Genomic DNA, 25,803 nt, shown 5'->3' on the forward strand with positions numbered 1-25,803 from the left:
TTAGATATATGGTATGTGGGCTCTCGTTTATAATCTTGTCAGAGCCCACAAAAATGTTAGAGATGGGCCTGCTTTGGATAGAATTAAGGATTTTATTCTCTCTCTCTCTCTCTCTCTCTCTCTCCATTCCTCTTCCTCTTCTTTTCCTTCCTTTCTCCCTATAACTTTTAATCTCTCCCCATGTTCGTATTTTTTGTTTACCATATACTAACAAACTGCTGTTCTCTGTTTTAATATTTCCAGGCCTATGAATCTAATCTTAAAAAACAAGATTAGAAATGTTGACAAATATTTGTGCACCTAGAAATGAAGATAACCTAAATGCTAAACAATGGGGAAATAGTCAAATGAATTTTGTTATACCCATATCATATGTATAAACATTTTAAAATTATATTAGTGAAATAATTTTACATGAATAAAAAAGCATAAAAAAATTCTCAATGCAATATTAATTGAAAAGCAAGGTACAAGATTATATAATATAGTATAATATAAATTTAAAAATATAAATATGAGATTATTATATAATAATCTACATATAATCTATATAATATATTTTATTACAACATATTTATTGTATTTATACAATAAATATGTATTATATGTATTGCATTTACTACAATATATAATATCTTATAGACATATTTTTTATTTTACCATATATGCTGTCTGCTATATATATATATATATTATAATAGAAAACCATGAAGATATTAGCTGTGCATATGTTTGATTAAATCTTTAAAAATATTTTTGGCTTTTTTCTACAATGATTAGAGATTACATTTATAATCAGGAAAAAACATGTTTAGAAGTCTAAACATGTCTGTGCCTTTGTCCAGGTTTGTGTTTCCATGAGGAAGCCATACCCTGGTGGCCTTTGACGTAATCCACAAGTGGACCCTCCGACCTGTCGCCACTGTGGAATACTGATTTCCAACTGTTATTTCCCTTCGGTACCTTCTGACGTTTGGGCTCCTGGAACAGCCCTGGAGCAGCCCTGGAGGCCTCATGCTAACTCTTCACTGGGCTACCAGGAGGATGTCTTCTAGAGGGAAGTAGTACGGATGCTCTTACAAAAGCCAAGGGAACCCACTGCCTTTTTCCTGAGGGGTTCTGGCCTCTGTGAGCTGTGAGGACCTCGCTGCATTCACCCTAGGCCTCCACACACTCTCATCACCTCCCCCTGGCCATTCTCCATGCTGCAGGGACTTTCATTATGTCTCACTTCCTGTGAAAAGATCTGCTCATTTAAGTCACACAAACACTTACCCTTCTAAAAGTCTCATTTTTAACAGGGAGATGACAAACTCAGCCCAGAGAGGAATCCCCAAAGGCAGCATGTCTGGCACAAGACTTCGGAATGTAGAAGACATTTGGGGATAGCAGTGGGAAGCAAGATTTCTGGGATCCTGGTCAAAATTACCTCCTTTGAGCAGAGCCCACAAGACCAGAGGATGGAAGGATTGAGAAAACCTTCCCTAAGCATCAGAAAACACAAACTGGAAGGAAAGCCAGATGAGTCTAGACATCTCTTACTCAAACTAGACATAAAGCATGTGGATGCAAATGAGAAACTGCCTTGAACTGCCAACCCTTGACACGAAACCAACATTTCTACAAGTTGAGAGAAAAAACTATTTGTTTTTTTGTTTTTTTAATTTATTTATTCATGAGAGACACACACAGAGAGAGAGAGAGAGAGGCAGAGACACAGGCAGAGGGAGAAGCAGGCTCCACACAGGGAGCCCGATGTGGGACTCGATCCCGAGACTCCAGGATCATGTCCTGGGCCGAAGGCAGACGCCAAACTGCTAAGCCACCTAAGGATCTCCAAGAAACTATTTGTTATTGCTATTGTATTATTCTTAAAACTCTTCCAAGTGACAGACTGCCACTATAAACACTGTCCCCTGGTGTGGGCTTCCTCCTGCTTGTCATCTTTCCCTATCACGCACAGGGCCTTGGCTAAGGGTGGTGGGGAGAAGACTTGGCTGGTCCCTCCTTCTCCAGCACTAGGCAGGCAGGTGGAGAGTAACAAACTAGTTCAGAAGTTCATTGTAAACACTGGAATACAGACCACAGGAGACAGGTCTCTATGTCACCTATGTGACAACCACATGGCCCTTAATTTTTTTTTAAAGGGGAGGGGATTATACTAAATCTCCACATCTTTTCTTCCTCTAAGACTATGTAGTTCTATGAACTTATATCCCTTTTTTTCTAACATCTGATCGGTTTTTCCAATTTGTAATAATATTGCCACACCCTCAGAGTTTAACTGAAATTGTACTTCTTTCCAGCTCGGCATGCAGGGGACAGGACATCTGACTCTTCTTCACATGGCCTCTTCACATGGCCTCTTCAAGGCTGAAAACCCCGCCGGGCGCATCACACGAGTTCAGGAAGACTAACTGGACCCGCTGGATGGTCTCAGCATCACTTCCTGGCGAAAAGCTAAGCTTTGCAAACGAGCTGGCCTGGGGACAATTCCCACTCTGTCTCCTCGTCTGCAGTCGGAGGTAATTCCAGCCCCCCCACCCCGTATTGGGGTTTAGTGAGCTTTAAATGAGATTATACACAAAGTGTTTATGACGATGCCTGGCACAGAATAAGGCCTCGGTAACATCAGCTCCTCTGCTTTATTCTCCTTGTGAGGATTTCTTTCCTCTCCTAGAAGTACAGAGTTGGAAACCATCGCATCACAATGAGAGACACAGTTGGTGTCAAATATGCCTCTGACAGTTCGGGGCGTCCCGGGGAGGCCCCCCTCCTTGGTTCGGATTGCCACCTCAGCGCAGCAGCCGGGGCTCCTTCGGAGTAGGAACAGCTTGGCTTGTTGCCTTGAAACTTATTGGCACAATAAGAGATAATGATTTCCCTGTACACACTCCCTCAGAGCGTTATTGTTCAAGTATTTCCCTTATTCCTCCTTTGCCGGAAAACAATACCTTATAGAAATCAGCCGAGGAAGACACTATTACCGACTTCAAAAGTGCAGCTTTCTCGCTGCCCTGACTTGTCAAGGAAGCCCATTTGGAGCCGCTCACCTCGGACCCAGGAACAGAATGTGACAAAATGAGTCCCTGAGGACCGATGTGGGCACCAAACACTTGGCAGCTCTGAGGCCAGCGAGGCCAGCGATAAGAGATTGGTTTCCTCAATTGGTGTCCCATTTGGACCGTTTGCCAGCCCCAGAAGGTCAGAGCCATGCTAGGGAAATAAGGGGTTGTTGTTTTTTTTTTTCTCCTCTCCACTCACCCTCCATACCTTCCACGATATTTCTTCTCCATCCCTTGGGAAATTTGTGTCATTGTGGGATCTGTCCTCTGCCCTTCTTTTGTGAGTCTACCAAGGCGAAGATCCATTTAATTTTCAGAAACTGTGTCTGTCAATAAATTGCTTTTGCTGTGTCTTGGAGGGGCTGCCGCCACTGTCCTCCCCGAGCGGACATTCCTTATGTACGGGAAGCATTTCTCATTATCTGTCTTGACCCCTTGTGCAATCTGCTTTTCATCCTCTCCTTGAGCTTTTCTTATCGTGGTTCGCACTCCCTCAACCTCATTCTGTAATCAGCAGCATCCTTCTTAGCACCTGGCGCCGTATCCCTTGCATACGTCCTCCATTGTAACCTTGATTATTTCCCCTCAGCATCCACCAGAGCCTCTCGAATTGGGAGGGCTGTCCTTGATCTCACCAAACACCCAGCACTTCAGCTACTTTGCTTCCAAATCCTCCAACCTTGCCTCATAAAGACCAGGCAGGAGACCCTGGTGGACTCTGTTCCTCCACTTCACCAAAGTTGACTTATTGGGCGCCTCAGTTGTGCCAAGCACTGTGGTCTAGAGGCAAGACAGGTATGTTCCCCATCTTCGTGTGTGGGGGGTCACAACGAAGGTAACGGGGAAGGGACAGGCAAACAGACACCGCCGGCTGGGGGGCCCGAGGAAGTCCAGACCATCATGACAAACTCAAGGGGGCTCCATGGGATATTTGAAGCCTGAGGGGTCACAGCAGTATTCAGCACCCATCAGATAGAGCATGAACTACTGACTCAGGGTGGGATATGCATCCACATTCAATCACAGGGCATTCCTTTCCATGATGTATATACAGCGTCGCTAGTGTCGCTGTGTTAAAAAAAAAAAAAAAAAAAAAAAAAAAAAAAAAAACAGGTACTGGGTAAAATTCAATGTATTGTCTTATCTGATTGTAAAGCTTAAGCAAGTGAACAGTGTCTCCCACAGCTCGTGCATCCCGAGAGTGGGTAACCACGGTACTTAAGAATGAATTTTAAATACTATACTTCCTTCAATTTGTGAGAGTTTTTCTTTAAATGGCTACTAACTTCTTACGGCTTAAACACTGCATTGTTCAGACCTAACTACTTAATCAAGTAGCTGTTCGGAGTTGCTCTGGGCCTGGAAGCTCCATGAAAAATTAGAGACACTAAGAACACCAAGTGAGAGAAAATTTGAGGGCAGCCTGGGTGGCTCAGCGGTTTAGCGCTGCCTTCAGCCCAGGGCCTGATCCTAGAGACACAGGATCGAGTCCCATGTCAGACTCCCTACATGGAGCCTGCTTCTCCCTCTGCCTGTGTCTTTGCCTCTCTCTCTCTGTCTCTCTCTCTGTCTCTCAATAAATAAATAAAATCGTAAAAAAAAAAAATCTATGATCTGAGGGGCACCTGGGTGGCTCAGTGGTTGAACATCTGCCTTTGGCTCAGGTGGTGATTACGGGATCCTGGGATCAAGTCCCACATCAGGCTCCCCACAGGGAACCTGTTTCTCCCTCTGCCTGTGTCTCTGCCTCTCTCTGTCTTTCATGAATAAATACATAAAATCTTTCAAAAATAAAAGAAAATCTCTGATCTGAGCTGCAACCCATAGGATAAGCATTTTTTTAAAGATTTTATTTATTTATTCATGAGAGACACACACACACACACACACACACAGAGAGAGAGAGAGAGAGAGAGAGGCAGAGACACAGGCAAAGAGAGAAGCAGGCTCTATGCAGGAAGCCCGATGTGGGACTCGATCCCGGGATTCTGGGAGATGCTCAACCTCTGAGCCACTGAAGTGTCCCAAAGATGAGGGTCTTCTAGTTGGGCTGAAGGGAAGGGAAAGAATTTTCCAGGTCAAGTTAACACAATATCTAAGGCTCAGATGTGAGAAAGAACACGGTGAGTCAGGGAACTGTAAATTATCTCGAATGTGCCAGCTTCCTGCTCCCCCAAGATGAGCCACCCTGACCACCCAGCCCCTGTTTCACACATGCGCACCACTCACACTCTTACACATCCCTCCCTTTCCCCAAGCCTCTGCCCAACATCTTCCTTTCTATTCCCAGGCATCCAAGGCCTGGGATCACACCCAAGCAGGGAAAATCAAGACCTAAAGATTTGACAAGTCTGCCGGGGTGGGACCAGGCAGACAGTTGCCCCAGCAGTGTCAGGTAGCGGGCAAGAAGGGCGGTGTCAGCAGCCCGCACGGCAGGTCTGGCAGCAGGTGACAGAGAGCCAGCCAGGGAGAGACTGGATTTCAGAGACAGGACTCTAGTCCCTGGAAGGAACTGAGGTTCTGAGCAGGAAACCGAGCAGGGACACAGTTCCCAGAAATGGGGCACAGGGTGGAGGTTCAATGACAAAGAACAAAGTAGGAGCCCAGTTACAAAAACAGGCCCCAGAGCTGAGAAGGACCAGTGGACAGGAAGTGGTCTAGTTATAACAGGAGAAAATCAGAAACAGCTTTAACGTCCAAAGTTGGGGATCATTAAATAAATCTTGGTAAAACTACACTTTGGAATACTGTGCAGTATGAAAAAACAAAACAAAACAAAACAAAACAAACATGTTCTATAAGACCACGGAGGATAGGGGGGAAAAAATCAAATATATGAAGTTGGGACATTCAGTTGCCGCCTAATTTGTAAAACAAAATGCCTACAAGGTGTATACAGTTGGAAACAGCAGGCAGGAGAGAAGAAATGGAATAATGACCAGAAGGAGATATAGCCAAATGAGTTCTAAATGGGCAGAGTGTCGTTAATTTCTCTTTCCTACCTCTCTGTACTTCCCAAATTTTCCACGGTGAAAAACCAAAACTATCACCTTGATTTCTTTAATGAAAATAAAACAAAAGCAGAAGCTGCCTGGGGCAATGACCTTTCCCAGTGCAGACCAAAGCCATTGGAGAAGCTGATTGTCCCCAAATGGATTGGTTCTCCACACAAACATGGAATGTCAATAATTAGAAGGTACGAGGTGGGGCTACCAGATGTTTGATTCAACACCAAGGCCAGCTTTAGAATTAGGAAGGATAAAAAGTAAGAAAACCAACAATCTGGCAATCCCTCTGCTGCTACCTCTTTCCATGAGCCCCCTTTCCTTGGCTTCTGCTCATGGCCAGGTGTTATATCTGTTCCCAGCTAGAGAAAAATATTTGTCATTTTTGCTCAGCATCTAATATCTCTAGCTAAGACATAAACATGTCTCTCTGCTTTCCAGTGACCCTAATTTTGATTTGAGCCTCTGGTCATGACCTAGGAAGTAGAGACCCTCAGAATATTAATTGAAAAATCAAGTCTAACATAACCTCTTCTCTCAGAGATCCTAAGAAACCTCAAAAAAGGCCACGAAATATCCTCTCATCGAAACTGAAGGATGGATGAATGAATGACGAGTGGGTGAAGATTAAAGTTTTATGTGGGAGGAGAAGAATTGTTCTCTAGCCCCACAGGAAGAAAATAGAGCACAAAAAGGATCTAACCATTTCAACAACCAAAGAGCCATAGAGAAAGGACAGAATCCAATTTGGAGGCATGGAGTTCTGAGAATACTTCCAAAGAACCCACTGTGTTCTGAGAAACCATTAAACGTCCTAGCCAAGGAGCTCCACTGTCAGGGAGCACCATGAGATATTGAATCATATCAATATCTGACCCAATAGATATTGGCCAATAGGCCAGAGTCTTTGTCCCATCCCTCCTCCCCATGCGCCTCCTTCCCAGAAGACCCCCAACACCAGTCCCTTTCTTCAAACTGCAACCTGTCAGATTTTGGCTGTCTTCTAAACCAGCCTCTCTATTCCCACTCATCCAGCATTCTGAGTCACTGCCTGACCAGGGTACCAAGTGCTGCCAGCCCAGAGCCCTGTCCTAACATCCGAGCCCAAGCTAGGCTTGTGAGGAGCACAGTCTCAGAAAACCCTGCACCTGGAGGGCGCTTGCTCCTCGATCCTGGCTCCTAAGTCAAGGGGAGTCAAGGTCCTGGGACCTCTGGCTATCTTCTTAATCCTTGACCATCTGAGACCTTTTCATGTATCTTAAGGACTTGTTTTTTAAACAAACATATTCCAGTCAAATAAAAATAAATATGAACCACTGCCTCAAATCTAACTCATTTGGACTGAGCCAGACTTTTGTTTTGGAAAAATAAAATTAACTCATTTTGTGGAATTTCTTACCTGTTTCTGAAAACCCTGAATCTGGCCACATGCCAGGGTGTGAGGGATCATGAGGGATCGGGACGCATCTGTCTTCTCTGGTTCTTTGTTCCTGCCTTATGATTTCTTTCCAGCTTGCAAAGCATTGCTTCACCTGGAGTGCCTCACACGTGAGTCACAATGCCCTGTCCACCCTGCAGCCTGGGGAGCCCACGAATCTTCCCACAAAATCAGTATTTGGGGCCATGTAATGTCCTACTACTTATTCATCCATTCCCTTGACAAATATTCCTAAGTAGTACGAATCGGCTATTATGTTTGAGACTATCTTATCAAATAATCTGATTAAAAAGGTACCCACTAGGATTGCTAATTTTTGATGTATAAAAATTTCAAGTCAAAATTCTGGTGAGTCTCTTATTAATGGGGAAAAGTGGGAGCGGTGGGGATAGAGGGTTGGTTCCCAATGATCTTAAGGTTCAGATGGAGAGAGAATGCTCTTATTTTGACATCTCCCAAAACAGACACCACCCTCATCACTTTGGGAATAAGAAAGGAAATACTAAGAGAAAGGAAATACTAAGAGAGTTCTGGGGGACAGGGCTTAAGAAAAGGGGTGCAAGTACACTCTATTTCTGCCCCCAACCTTTACCATAGGCCTGAATAGAAAATCAAGTTATTTTCCCAGAGGAGAATCAACAAAATGATAATGACACCTCATGGCTCTCTGTTTGTTTCAAAAGTGACTATCAAAAGAATGGGGGAGACTGCTAGGTGCTCCTGTGGTGTCCGGGCTGTCAAGAGCCTTCTACCCCAGACAGACGGGAGCATCCCCACTGCTGGAATCCCCAGCATCCGAGCCCATTCCAGGCTTCTTCCCCAGACTCCGCTGTCAAGAAGAGGCAATGAGGGGAGAAGAAGCTGAAAGTTCTGCTCTGTTTCATGAGTCACAGCCACTTTCTTTACCATACCCTTCAAATCCACGTGTGAGTCAAGAAACCCCACAACCAATGCAGACGACAGATTTGAGGGAAAAAGTAATAATGCAAAAACGCCAGCTAGAACAGATTTTCCTGTGTTTGAAGATGGCAATAATAAGACAAAAGACAGATTTTTGCCTTCAAGAAACTATCTCTTTATTGCAGCCAAAGCAACACAAAATTCAAGGCAAACATTCCATTATTTTCCCCCCACTGTTTGGAAATATGGAAAAAGAAAATCTTGCCATGATTTTTTTTCCCCCTAGTTCTACCAGAAGTAACACTTCGTGTGTGTGTGTGTGTGTGTGTGTGTGTGTGTGTGTTTCTCTAGCTTTAACAAATGACTGGGTCTGATTCTTCTGGTACTTGGAACGGAGGAGAAACCCAGCAAAGAACAGAGCCTGGATAGGAGACAGTCTGCAGGAAATCATGAAGCTGCTAAGAAAACAGAGCCCGCTCCACAGGCTGTCTTCACAACATTAGTCTTTTGGAATATGATGAAAATATTATCTGCCTTATTGATCACCAGCTCCCTAAATAGAACAGAGTTGTTTAAAACAAATGCAACCAGCAGTCATAAATGTGCAAAACAATAACATGCTACCCTCATATCCTAGCTTCATACCCAATGCCAAACACCACGCCGGGCGAGTGAAATTCCCATGCGTTTTGTTCGCATGAAATTTGGAGAGTCACAAGAATCTTAAAATATCACAAGATAGTAAATGTAAGATATAGTCTGCTTTGAAGGACTGAAATACTAAATCTCAAAGTTAGTATTTTCCTGGAGAGTTCTGATTTTTCCTCTTCTTTTAACCTCGTTCATTGTGGATGGCTAAAGTTGAATAGGGACAGTTGGCAATCATTTCAGTCAACCCACCCATTTTATAGCTGGGAAAACCGAGGTCTCAAAGAGAGGAAGTAACTTTCCCAAGGTCACATAGATAGCCAGCAGCAGAGCTGGGATTAAAATTTAGGTATACCACTAGAAAATTCAATACCTTGATTAGGTGAGTTAAAAACTAGTTCAATTTTTGTATGGGCTGAGTGGCTTTGCAGAGAGAGTCTCTTTATTAACATGAGATTGTGCGTCCTTTAAGCTAGCAGGTAACTTTCCACAATTGTGCTGTTGTATCGTGTGACTTCTCATCACCTTCTCCGGCTTCCCATCCATTTCTAGGGAACACAGAAGGTGATGGGTCATAACAATATCTCCACTTCTGAAGGCACAGATACACTTCCTCTCATGGATGTTCTCCTGGCACTGGTAAAACTGAATTTTCATAGACTGTGTTTCTAGAAGTTTTGTTTTGTTTTGTTATGCGTCTTGGGACAAGTTATCAGTCTATGCGACTTTTTAAATTTTTAACAGCCCTGAAATTGACAGGTGACTTCTTAAAGCCTATCTTCCTTTTGGAATTGGGCTTATAGTCATTACATGTCCATCCATCTATGTGCTTAGTGGGGTAGGCATGAAGGAGATGCTCACCCTCAGGGTCCTGCAAGTGCCTTTTTGAATGCACCCCGTTAGGTTCTCCTGACCCTTGTCCCAGCTCTGTCCTTTACAATGTTTATTTCCTGCACTGTTTAATTAGTGTCTTCCCTAATTAATAACAAAATAATGTGGTCCTTCAGTCAGAGCAGCTCTGGGCTCCTCGGTAATCAGGAGGTCCCAGAGAAAGACACCAGTGAGCACCTAAACCCTTCAGAAAAGACATCGGAGCCGCCTCCGTCACCCAGTGCCAGTCCCAGACAGCAGCTGACCCTCTGGGTAACTCACTCCTGGAGCCTCTTTGACCTCCGTGTCCCCCTTCCTACATCATCCTAAGTGGATCGCCCTGCTAAACTGGGTGTGGGCCTTTATCCCTCTTTTGTCAAACCCCCCCTTGGGTTTCCATGAGCTCTCTTCCTGGGTCTTCTAGCTCTCTGCTTTGAGCCATCTTTCTCTTGATGTCCTTGAAAGTTACCCTCTCTCAGCTGTGGTCTTGGCTCTGCTTCACTTACCCTTGTCCTGGTTGATGTGGTCCCAACCCAGGAATCTACACTTGCTTTGCATCTGAGCACCGACTTGCCTCTCTCCCAGTCTCTGGAAGGGTGTTACCTGGATATTCCAATTTCAGTTTTATACTTTCTTAACTACAGGAAAATATACGTGAATATTTATCTGTTTTCTAACTGTAGGGATGGAAAGTAACTTTTTCAACCTAAAAGCAATAGAAGTAATCACAAAGGAAAGTATATTTAATTATAAAAAATATTGAAACATCTATATGTTAAAGGAAACAAAGACTCAATATGCTTCTTTCATTGCCTTGTCCGGATATGCCATCCTCCTCGGCTCTCAGTCTGTGAAGTCTCTAATCGGTACATTGGTCTTGAACTGTCTACCCTGACCCTGACTTTGGCTCCCCTTTGAGCAATGCCCCTGCCCAGCCCCCATTACTGTGATCTATCCACGTGGCTACCCTGGCTGACAAGGGCAGGGCGTCGAACACCAGTGTCGAACACTTAAAGTAATCATCTTCCTTGATAATTCTCTCATTGTTTTACCCAATATGTATGTCAATATTTGACTTCACAAGGGCAAAAACTGTGACTTCCTCTCGTAGACTAGTGCTAGATTTGAGAAAAATTTGCTAAATAATTGCAAGAACAAGAGAATGAAAATCTTACGGCCTAGTGAAAGGAAGTTAATTTAAGGATTTGAATTCTTCAGAAGTAAGGTTTTGGGACCAGCTGTCAATTTGCAATCTAAGCAATGACTAGCCAAAGTAATTTAGAAGATCGAACCGTGAATGATGAAATTCCTACCCAAACATCCCTTTCCTGACAAAGGGGACCCCTGTTGATATACATTGTGCATAGCGAAAAAGCTGACCCTTTGTTCTATCATAGCCAAGCCCACCTAAAACCAATTCCTTCAGTGGCTAGCTTTACTCTGGTCCCTTCCCCAACTGGACCTCATTTACAAGGCTGGTGGAGAAAGCCCTTTAAAGATGGGAAGATAGGGACACCTGGGTGACTCAGCATCTGCCTTCAGCTCAGGGTGTGATCCCGGAGTTCTGGAATCGAGTCCCACATCAGGCTCCCTGCAGGGGAGGGAGCTGCTTCTCCCTCTGCCTATGTCTCTGCTTCTCTCTGTGTGTCACTCATAAATAAATAAATAAAATATTTTTTAAAAAGTAAAATAAATATGGGAAGATGAGTACCTCTGGGTGGCTCAGTTGGTTAAGCCTCTGCCTGTGACTCAGGTCATGATCCCGGGGTCCTTGGATCAAGCCCCGCATCAAGCTCCCTGCTCAGCAAGGGGTCTGCTTCTATCTCTGCCCCTATCTCCTGCTCATGCACGTGCATGCTCTCTCTCTAGCTCTGCCTCTCTCTCATAAATAAATAAATAAATAAATAAATAAATAAATATCTTTTAAAAATAATAAAGATGTGAAGACAACCACCTCTCAGTGGACTACTGGGGCCAGAAACTTGAGCCAAAATAGAGCCACCAGGCAGAAAAGCCACACTCAGACTGAGCCCCATCAGCCCATGGGACAGCCCCCGAGGTGTTATCTCAAAGTGTGACCAAAGAGGAACAGAGAATTCTTTATTCTTTTTTACTAAGATGCCCTAAACTTTTTCATTCCCTCTTCATACCTTATCTGAATTGGCAAGGCTTTCCAGTATATCTTGTGATAATGTCTTCATCCTTCTAATCAAGCCAATCTTTGCCAATTCTTAACCATTTTGGTAACTCCGTCTTAAACCATCTGGCAATCAAAATTAACTTACCTCCTGCAATTATTTTCCCATGTCCCTTTCTCTCTATACTTCTGCCTTTGTTTCTAGTATTTTAAACAAAACAAAAAATCTTCAATATAATAAAATTCTTGGGGAACTGGGCATTTTGCCATGTCATTCAGGAATCACTGCAAGATATGGAAGCTTCCAGTAGGCTAAGGCACACAGTTTCATACATTCTTAGGTGGAAAAAAAATCTATGAAATTGCCATTTGTTAGATCTAAAATTGTTGAATATGGAGACTGTCCGTGGCTCAATATCATATGATATATACTCTGTTCAACTTTGGCTTCACTGTAACTCCCTGGGTAAAGGCTTTGGGCACATCCATCAAAAAGTCAGCTGACTACATGGTGTCCCGAGTAAGGCACACCTTGGGGGGCTAGCAGGAGAAAGCAATTTGCTTCTGAAAGCAACTGAGGAGAGTGTGGAGGGCTGATGGTCTGTGTCCCGGCCATTCCTAGTCAGGAAGGCGACACCTGTGTACCCGTCTGCTCCCTTCTCCTGCTTGCCCTTTGCAGAGGAAATGCAGTTGTAATGTCCTCTCACCACAACAAAGAGGAGAAATGGACAAGAGGCTGTTTCATCACCTTTTCCTCTGCCCTGCTGCCCCATGGGAGATGGAGAGCAAGTATTAACTGTGTTTTGGAGGTTGCAAGAGGAAGTCACGGTCATTAACCCAAAACGGGTCACTCCATCCAGGGGACAATGGTTGGAGGTGGAAATTTTAGCAGGAAAGCAAAAGAAATTCTCTGACCCACAGGCAGAGTTGGGGTCTGTGTGTGAGGCCACATGCCACATTTGTGTCACTGTATGTGATACAGATCACGATGGAGCTTTACCCTGAAAGTGAAGACAAAGAGGAGGAAGAGTCTGGGACCTGGTGGTGGTGGTGTCATTGCAGCCCCAGAATGCAGTCCAACTGTGTTTTCATAAACAGGAAATTTCTCTTTTCACAGCTCAAGATGGGAAATAAAGAAGTATTGTTCTGGAATGGCTCTCTTCCTTCTTCTATTTGATGTTTCTAACATATCACCCTACCCCCTCATCCTCAAGGCCAAGAGAGCCAATTTTTTTTTTCAATGAAATTTAAGCTCAGGCCACATTTCCAAGAGGAATGGCTTCACTTGGACTTCTTCTCCATCCTCCACTCACTTCTGTACTAACACTTCTCTCCTTCCAGCACCCTACCCTTGGCCCTACATGGCCCTTCCTGCCAGGAGTCAATCCTTCTATTTGGCCAACCACACCAAAGGATCTGTGCCAGAATGAGTCTATAAATGTAAATGTATATGTATCTTTATATATAGATACAGAGAATACTTGGAAGAGCACTATATAAGTAAGCACAGTATAAATGCTGACTAATAGTATTGTTGGAGGTGATTAATTAATAGATTGTTATTGTTATAAAGATCAGGGTGGTGTAAGCAATCACTACTTGAGGACCTTGACTTAAAGTCAACTCTAAATGATCAGATGAGAAATTATGGGAACTCCTCACCTAGAGCAGTGCTATCAGAATAGAATACATGAGAGTCATGTGTCATCTTGCATTTTCTAGTAATCACATTTTAAACAGCAAAGGAAAAAATGAAATTAATGTTAATACACTTTACCCACAAATCAAAACCATTATCATTTCAGCATGTAATTGATATAAAATCATTAATGAGATACTCTACTTTTTTGTGTGCTACGTCTTTGAAATCTGGTCTGTAGGTTACACATACACCTCATCTTAATTTGGATGCTTATTTTTCAACAGTGGAAGTCATATGTAACCCAAAACAGTGAAGTTTTGTCAAGTGGAAAAAAAATTATCTGCATTGCTTCAGCTTTTAGATTTAAATTTAAAGAACTTAAAATTCCATTCCTCAGGTGCACTAGCCACATCTCAAGGGCTCAATAGACACAGCAGGCTAGAAGCCACTGTATTGGATTGTGTAGGTAGGTCTAAGCCCCCCACTGACTTCTCCACTGACCTCATGCCTCCCACCTCCCACGTGGCCTATAGCACTCCCTGGCCCAGCCAGGATCTCTTCATTCCCCTGCACTAGCTCCTTCCTACTTTGGACCTATTACCTGGAATGCCTTCCCCTCCTCTCTTTCAGGGCCCTCACGTCCTTTAACTCCCAGCTCACCTCCTCCATGAAAGCCTTTCCCCGCAGCTGTCCCCAAAGGACTTATTACCATTCCTTACAACCTGCTGTGGTCAAAGTTCTGTGTATGCAATCTGAACTATTTGGTCTATGTGTTTGCTCTGTGTAGATGTATGTTTGTGTGTGTATGCTACTTTTCTGACCTGATTATAAAACCTTCCAGGGAAGTACCTCTAACTTTATCAGCCATTTTCCTCTTGCCTGGACCATAGCAGTAGCCTCCTATTTAATCTCCCTGCTTCCTTCCCGGGCCCTCTTGAAAGTCCACACAGTAGCCAGCATGACCTTGTCAAAAAAATACAAATTAGACCATATATCTCCCCATCAAAAATCTTCCTAGTGTCTCGCCATTTTTCTTAAAATGAAAGGCACATCTCTCAGCCAGCTCTTCACAGCTCTTGTGGGCAGGCCCTACTTCCTCCTGACTCCCATCACCACCCCTTTCACTGTGTCCAGCCACACTGGCCTACCTCTTGCTGCTTGAGCACCCTGAGTCCGTGCCCACCTTAGGGCTGGTACCCTTGCTGGACCCTCCATTTGCCACATTTGGCCACACCCCCAGATCTCCCTCACTGCTTGGTTGGTTTCTTCTTGTCATACATGAGGCCTTGCCTGATTCTACTCTTAACCCCTGGACTTAGAGTCTTTCACAGCAACCTGTTTGATCATTAATTGATTGGCTCACTTGATGTCTGCCTACAAAATATAATGTAAGCAGGCAACTTTCCCCTTTTGTTCATCACTGTACTTCAGGACCTGGAGGCCCAACAAAATGGAAATCTTCCATTAATACTTCCAATTTATGAATCAATATAAAAATCCCATGTAACTCCTGCAGTTGGCAAAATCCAATGATATATTAAGGGAAGGCTAAATTTATATCATAATTCACAAAGCAGCAAAAAGGGTGGTTACAAATTCAAATCCCTACAGACATTTGGCAGTAGTACAGGAGTAAGGCACAATAGGGAGGGGTGGGGACTGTGGCCAATTGGATAGTACTTGTTTCATTTCATAGAGGCAAAAAATTATTAGCCTAGTTTAATCTGAATCTCTCATTTTACAAGAAAAGTTAGACATTCAAATTTTAAATAAAATGTTATAATTATTAAAACTGTACCACAAAATAAGACTGCTAGATACATTTAGCTACCATTTTGCAACTCTGAATTCAAATGTCTTTAATTGGATTTTTATTTTTTATTCAATTGCAACTGAACCTTTGACAAAAACAATTCCAAAATCCATAATTTCTTCTTTTTTTTCTTTTTCACATTTCTCTTATAGTGCTCCCTTCAGTTCAGTAATTCAGAAGTCATTGGGGTTTGAGTACCAAATCCGATGATGTTTTACTGAAATCCTCACTGTCTTTGATCATTTCATACCTTGGGAATCAGTCATGCCCTGGGTGGTAAAATGTACCACCCAGGACCTCCTTCAAGAATGTAAATCTGATACCCCCAAACTGCTGGGAGTGTTGCTTACAGACAACCCTTAGCCCCTTTGCAGATTGCCTAAGCTGAATAGAGCTGCCTTGCATGAGGCCATGCCCCCTTCTTGGGGTGGCTCACATCCACTGACTGATTGACAGAGAGTATAAAGTCCTATCTCACTGCCCCAACTCAGGAAATCTCTACAGAGGCACACCCACTTTGAAGTTGCCCTTAGGGTCCACTGAGGCCTCAGTTATAATTCCAGCACAGCCCCACTTCCCCCTCTGCCTAACCTTGTTTTATTAACCTCCCTTTCAGAGACATTACTCCCAAAAGCATCCCCTAATGAACCTCCTACACATAATCTTCATCTGACTCTACTCTCCAGGGACCCCAAATGTAGCTGCTGGTGTAAAAAGTGAGAATTTTGACTGGATCTCCTGCAACCTATCTGGTAACAAGGACCCAGCCCTGGTGGTGGGCCAAACACAGGTAGTCCTCTACCTAGGGTTACAGGGCCATTGTCACGACTTTCCTATCTGATGAAATGGGATGATGCACTGGTGGAGGGGGATGTACTAGCTGGGGGAACATATAAAGTATTTGAGAAACATGGCAAGAGACATAATTATAAGGACAGTGGAATTTGGTGGCCCTTGGGAAGTTCTATTGAGACCTTGAAAAGATAACAAAAGCCTGAGCATGAATAACTGGTACTTTGAGGGCTTGTGTGCAAGGACAAGCAGTCAAGGAGAGGAGTCACCATCCTGGCAAGGGGAATAGACACTGACTTTTGGGAGGAAGTAGGGCTGTTGTTACAGAATGGGAATAGAGAAGAGTATTTTTGGCACCCAAGTGCTGCTCCGGCATCTCTTGGTTCTCTCTTGCTGAATTGACAATAAATGGACAAATATAGCAACTCTCATCTGAAAAGGGCATAGAGTCCAGTGGCTCAGACTCTCAGAAATAAGGGTTTGGGTTATGGCACCCACTAAGCCAACAACACCGACAGAAGTACTAGCTGATGGTGAAGGGAATCTAGACAGAGGGACAGGGGAGAGGAGGAATATCAGTCATGGTCCTGAGACTAGCTGCAGTGGTGGGGGCTTTAGTTTGTCCTACTAATTCATCCTCTTCTAAGCTTTCCTCAGGAAGAAATTCAGTTCCCATTGAATCCTGGAAGAGCTGTTCCCAGAGCATATATGAAGTTGTTCTGAGAGGCATAAGGGGTGAACTATAGTGTACACTGTAATGCACTGCCTAGATTCCCCTTCAGGATGACTAACCACCACCATGACCACACCCAGCTGTCAGGAGTGTGGCCAGCAGATGGTCCTAAGATGTCATCTATGGGAGTAGCCTCAAGAGATACGAACCCTCTTGCCCAAGATCATATCCCCTTTCCAGAGCAGCCCACATCCTATGTATAATAGGTGTGGGGGTATAAAGGTTCAGTCCCCTCACCCCATCTCAGGATATCTTTAAAGTGTCATTCCAATTTCCGACCACTCTTACGTCATCTGTGACCTCAGCTGAGAATGAACATATGGCTCAGTGTCTCCCTCTACCCAGTCTTGCTTCTTCCCCTTCTCTTCTATTGGTGCTGATTCCCAAAACACTCCCTAAAAACTTCTTGCACATTAATCTTCTTCCTCAGATCTTTAACCCCGAAAATTCAACTTTTGACATGTTGACTTTTCCTTCTTTAAGTGCCCCTTAATTCTCAAATGCTGCATTTCTCCTATCTTTCTGGTAGCTTTCACCTCCATCTCTGGATGCTCCTCTTCTTCCTCCCATTCTTTAAAGGTAAATGAAGCTTATCATAGAAGCCTTTCCTTGAAAGAGAGGATTTTCTGATGATAGGATGCTACCTACTGGCAGAAGATTTATGCCCACATCTGCATAAATGGATTGCTGTGATATCATTAGCTCTCCTACTCTTCACATTCCTTACAAGTAAACTATCAACTTCTCTTTCTGCCCCTGGGAAATATAACAGAGGGTACTACGTATAACAAATGGTTTTCCCAAGTCAGGAGGGTATTAGAAGTTTCAGAATCTTACACAAAAATTTACATTATGTAATGCTACTCCTCTCCATTATTGATGGTCTACACACGTGCACACACAGACATAGACACACACACATCACTTATCACAAAGATGAGACAAAAACATACCCACAAAATATACATGAGTTCCATATTATAGCCATCTTTTAGCCCATTACCTGATAACCTCCAGCCTCTGGGTAGCAGAGCCAATTCCTTTTTTTTTTTTTTTTTTTTTTTTTTTTTAGCTCACAAAAATTCTCTGGTCCTCTATGACCAACAGAATCTCAGAAGACTAACAGGTAGAATAATGTAATAGTAAACTCTGAAAGCAAAGAGACCTGGGTTTTAGTCATGGTTATGCCACTTATTAGCTGTTCTTAAGCTCTTTGTTTTCCCACTTTAAAAATAAGGGAATAGATTTTGAGCAACCAACCCTCTTCCTTGGACCATCAAGAAGCTAAACTAAAAATGTATATGTGGAAGTTCATAGGAAGTGGTAACATATCCATAAGGGCAAATTTAAATTCAAAATCTCTTTGAATTTTCTCTTCCAATGTACATGTTGCCTAAAGGAAAGATTAAGATTTAAGCAAGTGTAAGAGATGTACAGTTCAGTGGTCCTGGGCCTCCTACAAGCCCCCAGAAGACTCAGGTCTGGGTTTTTCACTCAAGGCTACAGATCCACTGGTGAAGGGGATTTCTGCAGGCATCAAGCTTCTGCTGAGATGTCCCACTACCTCCCACCTCTACCGTAAGAGGCCAAACTAGAGATGCTCTTCTAGTAGCTGCTTCCCTGTGCTCCTTATAGATTTAATTTTTTTTAAAGTTGCCCATCTCTGAATTTCCTTCCTCTTCTGTTTATCTTTGGGTTGGGAGCCTACTCTTGGAAGCTCATTCTTTATAAGTCTCATCTGTGTCCCCCAACCTAGGAGCCAATGGAAATGACCAACTGCCATGCTGATCCCTACACCGAGTTGATGTATATGTACCTCTTGCAGAGGCACCTGACCTTTACTCAATTTCCACTGAGGGGAAGAGAATCACAGAGCACCAGTGACTAAGGCCAGGGAGATATTGTTTTGTGGCACAGGATATGAGAGACACTGCCACCTACCTGGAAGAGAATTTCCCACCCTATAATTTAGTTGAGTTGAAAGTAGAAAGAAGCACCTAACAGGACCTCCAGGGACGAACTCACTCGACTTTTGCTTTCTTGCAGTAGGATATCAAAACTCACACAAATAGATATTTAATATTTTTTGGATGATCTTCAGAGATACAGTTTTCTCAGGCTCCCCAGGCTCCCTTATTCCAATGTTTGAACATCTCAAAGATCAGGAATTTCTACAGTAAATCCAGTCAGAGTCTAGATTGCTTTACCTTAAACTCATTTTATTCATTTATTCTTTTATTTATCAACTACTCCAATGCCTACAATGGCCAAACACTAGGTTAGCCCATTTCTTTTGCAATTATCAGCAGTCGTGGATGACAGTGTTTCTTTGTCTACCTCCTGAAAACCCATCATCTCCTTGAAGGCATATCTGTGCCTCTCATCCTGCTCCATCTCTCATCTTTCATGTCTTCCCAGTGTTTAGGAAGACCGACAAGAGGCCATGGTAAGCTGGATGCCATCCTTGATATTTAGAACAGGAACCCAGGGCTTCCCACCTTCCTCCCTACCTCCATCCTATTGTAGAACATTGACTTATTTTCCTTTGAATACTAGCACTCAATAAGTAGTTGATATAAATTAAAAAAAAAAAAAGCCTGTTCCTCACACAACTTCTGTGTCTGCTTGGGGCACTGTTAATAATCTCTGGGAAGGTCCCAGGAAACATAAAGGCAAAAGGTGATCCTTAACATCAAACATCACAGACAATAAATGGAAGAAAGACATGGGATAGGTGAATTATTGTGGAAGGTTTCCAGGGATACTGAGAAGTGCCCAAGAACTTCAGCTTGGAAGTGAGTCACCCTCAAAGGGCTTCAAGGATAGAAGGTAAATGTCCAGACAGCTGGGAACAAGGAAAGCTGGCACACACCTTCCACCCTCCACGGTTGGAAACTGTGGGAATATGTTGACTGGGTGAACAAGGCCAGTGTGGGAACCCCCTGCTGGGAGCTGAGAACCAGGCCGTGTGACTTCTCAAGGCCATCACCAGGACACTCTCACACTGTCACTTAGCACCCAAGTCCCTGGGATCTGTACCATTGACAACTTGTTGTTTTGAGCCCCAAGGAGGTGGCAGAGAGGAAAGAGCCACAGAGCCAGAGAGAGAGCCAGAGCCTTAGAAGGATGGTGGCCTTCCCCTCATCTGTCTCACTCTTTTAAGTTGGAGTCTCTTCCTTCACTTTGCTAATAATGTAAAGTATCAGCTAAAAATTGCAATGCATGCATTTCATTTGAGTTTTATTGCCCTAACAGACAGCATTAGATTACAAAAGAGGACATTTTTCTTCTCAGTTTTAGCTTATTCTGATGATTTATGATTAGATACAGCAAGAGTTCATAAACTTCCCTGACCTGCTGACAGTTTTTACAGGCTCCCAGATTTATTTCCATCTCAAACTTAACAGCTTTCATGTGACTGATATTCCCAGCGTCGCGGCGTGGCCGAGCCAGGGGCTGAGAGAGCGCCTCTAATCTCCATGTTACTAATTTAAATGAAGTCTTGGTCTGTTGTTTAAAAAAGACATCAGTCATCCCGGGGAGGTTTACAGATCCTCTTGTAATGTAATGTCAGCCCCTTCTGAGATATGAGGTTTATAAAGCCTCACGATGTTGAGTGTTGGCAGACATGCCAAGGTCACTGTGTATGGCAAGGGGAGGGGAGGCGAGAGGAATGCATTCAGAGCAGGAGCAAAGAATTCCAAAGGAAGATTGTTCTCCTGGGGAGACTGGATGGGACGGGCAAGAAAGAAACCTGAGGGTTGGTGTCTGGGAGGAACAAGAGAGACAAAAATAGTCTTATTCTGATGTGAGATCCTTTGCTGTCAATTCAGCATGCCTCATCTCCACCTGAGGTTGGGAAACCCCCAGAAAACGCAGCCATTGGCCCCTAATCTGAAGCCTGACCTGAACATACACTCTTGATTACAGTGAACCATCTGCAAAGGTCAAGTCGAGCTATGCCACAGGTTTGAGTGGAGAGACCCAGAAAAGTATGCTCCTGCCTCCACCTGCAGACGCTTTCCTGGGGCTGAGTCCTCAGGAGGGGAAGCACTTTCATGCAGCTATGGAGGCCTCCCCGAAGTGGCCAGAGAGGGGCAGGATTCCATCCAGGGAGTGCCGAGCTGGGAGAAGACAGATTCCTTGCACCAGCCTGCGCTGTTCTCACACATTCACACGCCCGGGTGTCTGAAGGTCACTTGCAATCAGACCTTCACTGGGCAGGAGTTGCTTTTGTGTTATTTGGAGATCAGATAAGAAGTGACAAGTGGCAATAAGCTCTGGCTCACTGGGGAAACGGACTGAGGCCCACAGGGCTGAGGGCTGGGAGGAGGGGGTACTTTTCATTCCCCTGGGAGAAGAGAAAGGTTTGGAATAAATGCAGTCCCTTGCACAGCAGAGAAAAGCTAAAGCTGTGTGTTTCTGAAGGCCCAGGCTCTGCAGAGGGAAAGTCTGTATGATGAGGATTCTCTGCTTATAGCCCTGGACTAATATGGGCCAGAAGAATGACAGCAGGCAGTACTGCTGTTCCTTCTGACACCCACTTAGTGCTAACTGTATGCTAAGCTCCAGAAAGGAGCTCAATCAGTCTTCACAGACACTGAAAACTAAGGAGGGTAAATGAAGTGGATATTTTTATTTCCATTTGACAGATGAGGCACCTGAAGCTTAGGGTACCACAGAACTAGCCCAGGATCACAAAGCTAGTAAGTGGTAGTCGAAGCTCTAGTTCACATCTGATTCTAAAAACCAATTTCTTACCCATCGCATCATAACCCAACTGAGGAGACTACAAAATAAAAAATATATATACTCAGCTTCTGTTCATTTGTCTATAACTCCTAGGAATCCAGACAGTTGACCATTTCTTCTTGCCCTGGAGAGAGACTCAAAAACTAGGCTATTTCAGTGTTTTTCAAAGTGAGGTTCACGGCCCACTGCCATCAGCAGCTGTAACTGGGATATTAATCAAATGCAGTTTCCTGGTGGGAGCTCTTCCAAAATCTGCATATTAACACATGCCCAGGAGATTCTTATGCACATAACATTTGAGAGCCATGTATCTTTTCAAGGCCTATAGTTGGTGTCCAGCAGGACTTAAGCAGCAAGGGGAATTACACAGTTTCCCAGCAGTTCCTGACTGCTCTCCTCCAAATGTAGCCTCTTTATTTGTTTGACATGAATTCCTAGAGCATAATATTAGAAAAAATAAGTATAAACATACATTTCAAAGTCACTTTAGAAAGATTTGGAAATTATCCACCATTCAGTGTCATTTATCTCTTTATCTAGAGCATCCATAGATAATGGTGATATAGAAACAGCTGGACAAGCCAGATGTTGGCATTTGTTAACTGCAGCCATTTCCCTGTTAGAATACCAGATGTCCCTGTTTGGGGAGATTTTCTCTGGAAAATCCAGTGAACCACCCAGCATGGTTTCTCAAAGACTGTTCTAGGGACCACCAGCACCCAAACTTCTGGGGTGCTTGTCCAAAATGCAAATTCCCAAGTTCTACGCCAGGATACTGAATTAGATACTCTAAGCATATGGGTCCTGGAATCTGTATTTTTAATAGAGTCCCTGGATGATTCACATGCATATTCTGGATTTGAAAATAGACGTGGTATACATGAAAGAGAAGACCTGAGCTTCATAATCAGGTGAACCTTAACTCAGAACACATGCACACTGCTGTTCAGAATACAAAATGACCCAAACACCTGGAAAAGCAGTTGGACAGTTTCTTATAAAATTAAACATATACTTACTATACAACCCAGCAGCTCTACTCTGGGTTATTTCCCCAAGAGAAAAGAAAATGTGTTCACGCAAATGTTCAGAGTGGCTTTATTCACAGTAGGCTCAAATTTGGAACCAGCCCAAAGCTCATCCCCTGGTGAATGAATGAATAAATGTGGAACATCTACATGGTGTAACATGACTCAGCAATAAAAATCAACAAATCAACAAATACGACGGAGGTGAATCTCAAAAACAATATGCCAAGTGAAAAAAGAAACCAGATGTGGAGGACTACATACTGTATAATTCCTTTTCAATAAAATACTAGAAAAAGTAAAACTAATCTACAGTGACAGAAAGCAGATCAATAGATGCCTAGGCCAGGGGCAGGGGAAGTGGCTACACAGGGGGCATGAGGGAACTTTAGGAGGTGATTAAAAGATTCTGCATCTTGATTTTGGAGGTGTTACAAAGCAAGTATATTTGTTAAAGCTCATCAAACTCAGTAGTCCTCATCAGGGAAATGCACACCAAAACCACACTGAGATATGGCCTCACACCTGTCAGACTGGCTAAAATCAACAACTTAGGAAACAACAAGTGTTGGTGAGGATGTGGAGAAAAAAGAACCAGAACCCTGAAGCGCTGTTGGTGGGAATGCAAACTGGTACAGCCACTCTGAAAAACAGTATGGAGTTTCCTCAAAAATAAAAAAATAGAACAAACAAACAAACAAAAAAAACAGTAATTCTACTACCGGGTATTTGCTCAAAGACTATGAAAACACTAATTTGAAAAGATACATTCACCCCTATGTTTACTACAGCATTACTTACAATATAGCCAAATTACGGAAGCAGCCCAAGTGTCCATCGATAAATGAACGGATGAAGATGGAATATATATTTACAACGGAATATTATTCAGCCATAAAAAAGAATGAAATCTTGCCATTTGCAATAACAACACGGATAGATCTAGAGAGAACTACGCTAAGTGAAGTAAGTCAGCTGGAGAAAGGCAAAAACCATACAATTTCACTTGTATGTGGCATTTAAGAAACAAAACAAATAGAAGGGGAAAAAGAGATAAACCAAAAAATAGTCTCTGAACTATAGACAACAAACTGGTGGCTACCAGACGGGAGGTGGGTGGGGGGATGGGTGAAACAGGTGATGGGGATTAAGGAGGGCATCTGTGGTGGTGAGCACTGGATGATGTATGAAAGTGCTGAGTCACTATATTTTACACCTGAAATTAATATTACACTGTATGTTAACTAACTGGATTAAAAAACATCTTTACAAAAATGAAGGCATGTTCAACAGTATGCCAAAACACAACTAACATTTGCAAGTACTTAAAATAATAAAATAATGCTCCTACTATAAATTAGCATAAATTTACTTTGTATATGGATGTTTAAAACAGTACCAATTTACTAGACTGCATGGAGAGCTCATAACAATATAATCCTACTGAATTTTTAAAAATCTCATCAAACTACACTTCAAGTGGGTACATTTTATTGTATGTAAATTATAACTCGATAAAATTGATTTTTTACATATTTTTTAAAGTTCAGATAATTCCCATCATTTATTAGCTATGTGACCTTGGCCAAAGTGCTTAATTTTCCTGTTTCCTCCTCCTCATCCCAATCCAAAGGAATTTCCCATCTTCCACTGTGCCTCTCACCCCAAAACCATTCTTCCTTTAAAACTCTAGGAGCCCCATTTGATTACATATAGCCATCTTTTAATAGGTAAGAGTCACAGTTCAAATGTTTATATTCATTTTTAAATGTTTGTGGTGTTTTTGAGGATGTGCCCCTCATCAATAATGTGATCCTGGCTGATGTAGGTTAGCAGCAACATCACATACAGTCGGGGGGATTTTAGGTTCTTTTGGCAAATAGTAGAGAGAGGCTATCTTTTGCTTGGGTTTTGTCTGTGCTTGGCAGGAGGGTCCTAAAGCTGCTGGAAAACAGGGTTTAGCTGGAAGTGTCCTGGGGCTCGCATGTTTACTAATAGTTTGTTACAGCACAGAAAAACTAAGCTATTCACCCAAAATCATGCACGAAGGTAGCACTCTATGCCAGAAATCGGGGTCTGCTCCCCTTTCAACTGTACCTACAGGTTGCAGAACCTTCCTTCATGTATTCAACACCTTCTCATTTCGCACATATTTAGAATATTTGTCAGGCACAGAGGACAGCCATTGGCTGTTCAAAAATGAATCTTAAAAATATATACATTTCCTATATTCCAAGAGCCCAAAGTGTATTCAGATCACAGATACACAAGAAAAAAATAATGAGAGCAATATCTTGTCATGCTGTGATATAGCCAGAGGTCACATCTGCATGTGGCAGAAGAAGTCAGAATCAGCTTTTGCTTGGGAGGAGTAAAGAAGGGTCCACGGAGGAGCTGACACTACCTTGGTCTGAAATGATGACCCAGGACAAGGGAACGAGGGCCTTCGGAGCACAGGGCATAGCATGTGGAACAGCACAGAGCCTGAAAAGGCCTGGTAAGGTCAGGGGATGCAAACAGTTGATGCTGGGAGTGAAGACTGAGCAGACCCCAGGCTCATGTGAGGGAGGTGGACACACACACTGGGAGCTGCTTGCTTCCCCACTTGCAGCAAATATGAGCTTTGAGGGTCTCACATCTGCCCTCTTGGCGAGAGGTGCCCTTGGCCGACTGGAGCTGCCTTACCTGGAGACACCTGGGCATTTCTACTCCCCACACCTCCAGAAGATCCCGGCCAACAGCGGCTGACCTGCAGCGGTAGAGCCCATCCCTCTTGGCTCTGGGCAGCACCACCTCCTCGAGGTAGAGTTCAGGCTCCAGAGGGCCCCCTGGGCCCACACAGGGGATGCCCGGCTGCAGAACTGCCCCCTGTGCACACCTTATTTGTCCACCTGATCCTGTTTCCCTCACCTCCTTACTGACCTCTCTTGAGAGCTCACCCTCCATAAATCACTTGAGTGCTGCTTCAGAGAACCCAACC

The 25,803-nt window shown here is 43.4% G+C and overlaps 1 long non-coding RNA gene across 1 annotated transcript in view; it reads right to left on the reverse strand.

Annotated features, from left to right (window-relative positions):
• Positions 1 to 7,570, reverse strand: part of LOC144316326 (uncharacterized) — a 43,872-nt gene extending 36,302 nt beyond the window's left edge. Inside the window, exon 1 of the long non-coding RNA XR_013382217.1 lies at positions 7,470 to 7,570. This is a non-coding gene — a long non-coding RNA (uncharacterized LOC144316326). The remainder of the gene's footprint in view (positions 1 to 7,469) is intronic.
• Between the last annotated feature and the right edge of the window lie 18,233 nt (positions 7,571 to 25,803).

This window comes from Canis aureus, chromosome 6 (assembly GCF_053574225.1).
Source record: "Canis aureus isolate CA01 chromosome 6, VMU_Caureus_v.1.0, whole genome shotgun sequence".
In the NCBI taxonomy this organism is placed as follows: domain Eukaryota; kingdom Metazoa; phylum Chordata; class Mammalia; order Carnivora; family Canidae; genus Canis; species Canis aureus.